The 8395-nt window shown below is 40.4% G+C and overlaps 1 non-coding gene across 1 annotated transcript; it reads right to left on the bottom strand.

The window, feature by feature from the left end:
- Positions 1-6901: 6901 nt before the first annotated feature.
- On the bottom strand, positions 6902-7026 carry LOC133624741 (U6atac minor spliceosomal RNA). Its single transcript, XR_009818091.1, has one exon. It is a non-coding gene; the product is annotated as a U6atac minor spliceosomal RNA (small nuclear RNA).
- Between the last annotated feature and the right edge of the window lie 1369 nt (positions 7027-8395).

The following is an 8395-nucleotide window of genomic DNA, read 5'->3' on the forward strand; positions in this document are numbered from 1 at the left end:
TAATCTCTCACTTCCTTCACACATTCATAGCAGTAGAAAACAATGCATTTAGCAAGATGATGTTTCCTCTGCAATCCACCATGTGGATCATAGAGTCCAGCCTTTGTCCTAGACCCATCAACCACTAGAACATTTTCCCAAGTGCAACTTCCAACCATCACCTAAACACCTCCAGGGACTGTGACTCCACTTCCCTGGGCAGGCCATTCCAATGCCTGACAACCCTTTCAGTAATACCCAGCCTGAACCTCCCCCGGTGCAACTTGAGGCCATTTCCTCTTGTTCTATTGTTTGTTACTAGAGAGAACAGATCAACCCCCATCTCTCTACAACTTCCTTCCAGGTAGTTGTAGAGAGCGATAAGGTCTCCTCAGAGCCTTCTTTTCTCCAAGCAAACAGCCCAAGATCCCTCAGCCTCATATGAGATGTGCTCCAAATCCTTTACTAGCTTAGTAGCCCAACTAATTGCTGAGTGATCCCCCTGTCCTTATCTAGACTCATGAACCTTTCATTATATTTCTTTCTCCCCTGTCCAGTTTAGGAGGGAGAATGATAGAATGACTTGGTGAGTATCTAGCACCCATCCAGGGCTAAACCACTACATACTTAAAAATGACAAAATCTGGGAGCATTGAACTTCACAGGCCTTTCATACAGAGCTTGTACCAGGTAGACTTCATAAAAAGGTTTGACTAGGATGCAGTTTTGATATTGCAATATGTCATATTAAGTAACTTCTATAGCTTCTTTTATTGCTGCTTTAACTTGTGAGAGTAGTTACAGAGCCTTTATCAGAAGCAGGTTTCCAGGTTTCTCTGCTTTTTTCTTGCCACCTACAGTATTCAGTGAAATCTGACTTGGGAAGGAATTGTTCTTGGCTTTATTCTCTAAGTGATCCAGCCCTAACAATGAGTCCATGATGATAAATTTAATTTATGTTTTGTCATAAACTGTTACCTACCTGACTTGTCTGTGTAATATGCAGCCTCACTCAAAAGAGCTGTTGGATATGTTTTCAATTGCTTTGTGTGAGTCATTGTTCTAGAGGGAGCTTTTATTATAGATTGAATACCCATGATGATAAATTTACATGTATAAGAACAGATATATGCAGTAATAGAATTGTACCTGTTTCCTATGTGTGTATATATTCACACATAAATATACATTTGCATTAGTATGCACACAGACTCACAAGGGCTTGGAGATAGAAGGATGAGAAGAAAGCATTGTGATGCCACTAAAAGGAAACACAGTATCTTTGTCTGTGACTATTATTGATTAACAGGTATTCCTGTTACTGCATATGACAAGATTGTTCACACAGTCCCAGTCCTTCTTGCATAGTCACTCAGGTTGCTCACCTTTTTCAGTGCTAAACCATAAACTTCAAAAGCAACGTGATGTGAGAGGAGGAGAAAGGCTGATTCTGGACATACTGAAAAGTCAAAAACAGCCCATCTGAAATGAGAAGTTGAACATCTAACACCAGAAGAGACTATCTTTAACCTTCTGCAAGTACAGGAATTGTTAAGCAGGAAATTAACCCAAGTACAAATTCTGGTATGGGGGGAACGGTTTATAAACAGGTGAGACTGAACCACAATAATAAGAAAACTAGACCAGAGCAATATAAGTTAGGAATAAGGATGGGGTTTGTTTGTTTCTGTGGTGGTTTATTCCTGTCTGGCTGCCAGGTGCTCTTCAAGTCATAATACCATCCCCCCTCCCAAACTAGACGGGAGAGAGAGAGAACGAATGGTTTCTAAGTTGAGATAAGGACAGAGAGATCCCTCAGCAATTAAGGTCATGGCAAAATAGACTCAACTTGGGGAGAAAAAAAGCTTGGCTTATTAATAAACTATAAGAACACGGAGATGAGAAATAAAACTGGATCTTAAAACACCTCCTCCCACCCCTCCCTCTTCCTGGGATGCTCCTTCCTTCCCCCCCAGTGGGGCAGGAGATGGGGAATAGGGGTTGCGGTAGGTTTGTTACAGATGGACTTTGCCGCTGTTTCTTCTCAGGGGGAGGCCTCTTCACACTTCCCACTGCTACACTGTGGGGTCCCTCCCCACAGGAGATAGTCCCTCACGAACTTCTCCAACGTGGGTCCTTTCCTCAGGAACTGCTCCAGCATGGGGCCTCCCACAGGGGCAGCTCCTCACACCCTGCCCCAATGTGGGTCATCCACCAGGAGAACAATCCTTCAGGGACTGACTGCTCCAGCCTGAGTCCCTCACAGGATCACAAGTCCTGACAGCAAACCTGCTCTGGCCTAGGCTTCTCTTTCCCCCCAGACTCCCTGGTCCTGCCAGGAACTTGCTCCAGGGTGAGATTCCCACAGAATCACAGCCTCCTTCAGGCATCCACCGACTCCGGCATGGGGTCCTCCACGTGCTGTGAGTGGATCTCTGCTCCCCAGTGGCCTCCATGGACTGCAGGGGCACAGCTGCCTCACCATGGTCCTCACCACAGGTTACAGGGGAGTCTTTCTTCCAGGGCCTAAGCACCTCCTCCCCCTTCTTCTCCACTGACTTTGGTATCTGCAGAGATGTTTTCACATTCTCACTCCCTGTTGCTGCTGCCATTTTGTAATGGGGCAGCAACTTCTCCTTCTCAAGTATGTTATTCGTAGAGGCATTACCTCATTCACTAATTGGCCAGGCCTGGGTCAGGTGTGCGATCCATCTCAGAATTCATTGGCATTGGCCCTGTCAGCTACAGGGGAAGCTTCTGGTAGATCTTTGTTTAAAGAAGCTATCCCTGTAGTCCCCCTGCTACCAAAAACCTGGCCCAGGCAAAACCACTACGGTTTCTCACAACTGATTTAAAGATGTTGGAGACAGACAAGACAAGTTGCTCAAGCATAAAATTGTAGAATCATTATTGTTGGAAAAAACCTTTAAGGTCATAGATTCCAACCACTAACCTCACACTGTCAAACCCTTCACTAAACTAAACCATATTCTTCAGCATTTCATCTGTGTGTCTTTTGAATATCTCCAGGGATGGTGACTCCACCATCTCCCTGGGCAGCCTATTCCAATGCTTAATAACCCTCTTGGTGAAAAATTTCTTGCTGATATCCAATCTAAACCTCACCTGGCACAACTTGCACCCATTTCCTTGTGTCCTATCATTCATTATTGGAGAGATCAACCCTCATCTCACTACAACCCTCTTTCAGGTAGCTGTAGAAAGTGATCATATATCCTCTCAGCCTCCTCTTCTCCAGTCTAAACAACTGCAGCTCCCTCAGTCCTCATAAGACTTGTGCTCAAGACCCTTCACCAACTTTGTTGTTTGTCTCTAGACACCCTAAAAAAGCCTGGGTGCATCTCACTTCACCTTGTTACCTGTGGCACGGGTGGAAGAATTTGAGTAAGTTACTCCACCTACGTACTGGAGGCATTTTCAGAATTCAATTTATCTGCTTCTTTTGTCTCTTTAAGATAAGTGGTACTCTGGTTGTGCCTACTGCTCTCCACTGCCTGCAGTGAGTACCTTGCTTCTACTGGTGTCTCCAGCATGCACTGAAAATGTCTACACTGGATCAATGACTCCCAGCTGGCCTTTGGGAGTTGACTTCTTACTTTCACCCTCAATAAGCATGAGGTCAGCTATATTGCCTGCAGTCTCAGTGAGAGATTTGAATTAGTGTAATTTACCTTGCATTTGCAGTAGGCTATGCCTGTATGCATGGCTGGTCACTACTGTTCCACTGAGGCAAGCTGTCAGGTGTCTTCCCAGCACTGATGTAGTTATTCTGACAGGAAAAGTGCTTCCATTAGTACTTTTTCTGCTACGTGAGTCAATATCAGCCAGAGTGGCAAAGTCATCTAGCTTTTTTTGCTGGTATAAGCTAAGTCTATGCTGGGAGTTGCCCCTGTAGTTATGCTTGTGTTCAGGCTCTGACATGGGGCTCATGGAGACATCACCACAGGGCTTTGCTGAGGGGATCCCAGGGAAGAAAAGTAACATTAGGCATCTGATGGCTGAGGGATGAGGAGAAGAATCCTTCAGAGAGTGTATCAAAACACGCATTGCAAACTTATTCCCCAGGGATAGCTCCACAGGAAACATAAAGTTGAATGTCTACAGCTTGACCCTGGCAACCATGTCCACCAGATAGCAAGTGTAACTGATAAACACACTCACGTAGACTATATTGACATTAATTGATTTAAAACATAAAGTGCAATAAAGAAATTAATTACTTTACAAGGTGGTTTATGATTGCTCTGTTTTGCTACCTTAGTTTTCTGCAAAAACCTTTTGGTTTAATTTTCATGTTCATCTTTTTCACTCCATCTGCTTGGGAAACTGTAATATTAAAACTGAACAAGGACAAATTGAATTTTAAAAAGCAAGCTATCTTTCACATCTACTGTCAGTGACAATAGCCAGCTTTTGATGTGTGGTTCTGGTAGTGAACAAAACCAGAATATCTGGCAAAGATGCCCTGTTTGGGAATTTTGGAAGGAGGTTTTGGAGATTATTTTGGGTTTTCTGAACTATTTTAATTATTTGCTGGCAGCCACAGGCGAGTGGCATTTTACAGTGCGTTAAAATCAAGCTTTGATATCTGAAAATGGCTCCTTTGGTACAGAGCTCATCTTCCTTGATTCACACATAAGCTGCATATTTATCACAGCTGAGTGATAAATGGTGAGATTTTTGTGTTTTATATGCAGTGAAATGACAAGGTCAGTTTTAATTAAGCTAAGATCAAGCCCAGTCTGTATTGCACACTTCTGATTAGGTTACTTCAAATTAAGATAAGTTTTTGGAGACTTCACTGAAGTCAGTGGTGTTAAACACCAGCTGTGCTGGCAGATAAGCGTGGGATATAAGAATGAGATAGAATTCACATTGAAATTAGCACTTGGCACAATATAATTCTCTGATTGCAAACTATGTGAAGTTGCCTGCTCTAATTGGTTGATTTTATTTGAAGCAGATGTTGTTAGCTTTCCCACTAATGATCTGGAGAGAAATTTTTTTTGAAAGACATGCCATGTTAGGTTCTCTGCAGTATAATAAGCTAATTACAACTTTAAGTACTTGCAGTAATTAGCACAATGTGTATAAAGTGGTCCTGATCTTTTCACCCTGCTGCATTATTGTTTGGGCATCTTAAAAAACAAAAAAGAGAGCTAGCTGGATTTAGTTCCCCCAATCTAGCTTGTTTTCACAGACTTTAATATTAAGGAGATAATGAACTAGACTTTTATCCTTATTTTTAAGCACACCAAAAAGACTTAAGCCTTTCTCCTTCTGTTTTCCTCTAACTCTGTTCTCTAAACCAAATCTGTTTAGTCTTCCCTTTGTCCATTGAGGCAGTCTTTCACCATCTTAAAAATCCCATTAGTAAACAGTTCTGTACAGCAATGATTTGTTCTCTATTAATTCAGTTGATCACTTGCCCACATATGGTATCTATGGGATTTATGATATAGCTGACTTATAGAAAGAGTGCAAACAAACCCACCCTGAAAAGTTTCTGCTTTCTAAAGATCCTCTCCGATGATACGATGAGCATCAGGCTCAAATGTCTTTAGGTCTTTTTTAACTGGAAGTCATATCTACGAGCTGTGTTTTCCCTTGGTGTATATCAGAAAACAGGATAATTTCAACCCATCACTTTTTCTTTTTTTCACATCCTTTTCTATACTGTTTTTCGAAATAAGTGAGTCTTTCGCCTGTCAAAGTATGTGTTCACTGTCCTTGTATACCTCTCTGTAAATTGCATGTAATGAAGGTGCCGAAAACCAGACCTTGGACTTAGCATGATATACTTCACTGAGATATTTTCCTGGGCTAGCAAAAGGGACAAAAGATTGAAATTATTTATTTACTTGCATCACACTTTCTCCTTTTAAATAAATGGTAAATCTGCATAGTACATGTACAATATCTGGTAAATGTACATATTAAGAATGTTAGTAAGAAAAAGAAATGTTTGTCATCATGACAGTATTGAACCTTAAGGAAAACTCTTCAGTTACCATGAAATCATCTCTCAAAATAAACCACAATTTGATTTCTGTAACTCCTTAAGACAAAATTAATTACTTCTATGGCCTTGAGCAAAATCTTCTAGTTGTGGGTTTAAGCTAAAGCAAACATGCTACTTCCCTTCCTTCTGAAGAATTGATAAGTAAAGATTCTTTGTTATTTTAATCTCATGATTCAATCTCCTGCTGCATTAATTCGGTGATTTGACTAATTGGTGGTTTAACCTATTATTAATGTTCCTCCATTAATTTCCCGATGCAATTTTAATGACATCTTGATGTCACTATTGAATTAAAGCGTGTTTAGTTTTTAAAAAGGAGAGCAGTAGTTTTAGATGTGGTTATCTATTTGCTGAATTTTAATGTTTTTATTCATTCTAATAAAACTCATGAAAGTATAGAGAGATGTGTTTTTTAAATATATCAGATTGGGCTTTAATTTTGAGTCAGACAACTTATTTACCTGAGAATTTTAGTGCTTTTTACTAAAATAGAGTCCATCACATTGTTCTTAGCCCACTACTCTATCTAGAGGTCCTACTCCAAAGACTGTATGCAATGCACGTAAAGGCATTTGGGTGAAAAAGTGGCTTCTGGATCAAGAGATGGTAAGTACAAATATATCTTCTGGACTATGTCAAAGTAACAAAGCAGAAACTGATTCCTTGGCTTTGTTTTAGCTTCTCTCCACACAAGTCTTACTCCACACAATTATCTTAATTTTCTTGTGTTTCCATACCTCCTCTTGACCCAAGTAAGTTTCTTTTACTTTTTACGTGTTTCATCCATTTGTGTTGTAAACATGTCAGAACAGAGACGATTTTTCACCTACATTTGTACAATCATAGAATCATTACAGTTGGAAAAGAACTTTAAGATCATCGAGTTCATGGTTAGATGCCACAAAGTAGGTGGCAGTGCCTTAACCATATGTGTGTTGTACAGGCCACATGGGCCTCTTCCATCCTTATCAAGGGGAGTGCTAACCTCTGCTTTCTTACAACATGATCCCTTTTGTGATCTCTACAGTGCAGTTTGGGCTGCGTGGTACAAATCAGTAACAGCAACTGTGCAAATAAAAGCAGTTAATACAGTAATATGGTGGAATCAGAATATCTCATAAATTGGAAATGAAATACACAATCACACTACTGCTCCTGGAGCCTTGCAACAGCCCTACTGGGTCATGTCTGTGTCCCACTGAGGAAGACACAAGAAATTGTAAGAAGGCCACAATGTGAACAGTCATCTCATTTTCTAATTTATTTAGCAGTGAAGTGCAATTCACAGAGGGACGAGTTGTGCAGCTTGCCCAGTGGCAGATGTGGTGACAACGTGTGTTGGGCCACGGAGCACATGCAAAGCATCCTCACATCCCAGTCCCTCCTTGGCTAAAGAGACACTAAGGTCAAGGCACTGTTACCTAGCAACTAATGAGAGCTGATTAATCCATTTGTAGGCATCACATGCTGCAGTAATGTATATGAGCCTCTGCCTGCTCTTGCTATTTGTGCAGTGGCAGGAAAAGCAAGTAACAATTACTGGTGAACAACATCAGTAGTGCTGACAACAGCATCATTAGATGTATAAATAATCACAGCCAACAGTGACTTTCCCTTTTCCATGCTAGCTTTGGATTTTGAATTTCTACATTGCACTATTGTTTCTTTGAATGCATTGGTATATGTGGGCTTCAAATAGGAAGGGAATGATGCTGGTAGATAAAGGGTAATTCAATTTCTCCAGAAAAGTGAGATTTTTGCTTTCTTATCTGCGTAAGCAAAGCTTCCACTGTCTTCACTGTATGTGCATCACAAGTGCCTGATCAAACTACAGGTGAAACTTTTCTGAAAGCAATTGTTCTGATTTCAGAGGCTTCTGAAGAGTTAAATAAAAAAGAGAGTATTTTATAATGCATCTGCTTGCTGTCTGCAGCACATGCTCCAGAAGGGCAGTACCTCACCCTGTCAATGTCTAATGAACTGTGCAGTTCCATATGATTTATCATTGCTGGTGTTCCACCAAGAATGATCAATAATATATTCTATATAATTTCTTTTTACTTCCAAATGCACCCAGCAGGGTAGAGGAACTTTTATTAAATTGTTGAAAAAAAAGTAGAAACCCTTTCCATATTTTAACAGAGAAGACCTTAGCAGACTTGGTTTGTGTTTTAAAGGCTTATAGTCAAAAGCAAAACCACCTTTCGCATACAATTTCTTTGTTTTTAAATATAAGATCTCATGAAAAAAAGAGAACTTATATGTGGCTAAGAGTCTTCTGAGTGAATAGTATTAAAGGAGATAAAACTTTAAAGAAACTATTTTTTACAATACAGTTTAGACAATAAAACCAGAAAAGCAAACTCTCTAAGG

Source organism: Colius striatus, chromosome 1, assembly GCF_028858725.1.
Source record: "Colius striatus isolate bColStr4 chromosome 1, bColStr4.1.hap1, whole genome shotgun sequence".
Taxonomy (NCBI): Eukaryota; Metazoa; Chordata; class Aves; order Coliiformes; family Coliidae; genus Colius; species Colius striatus.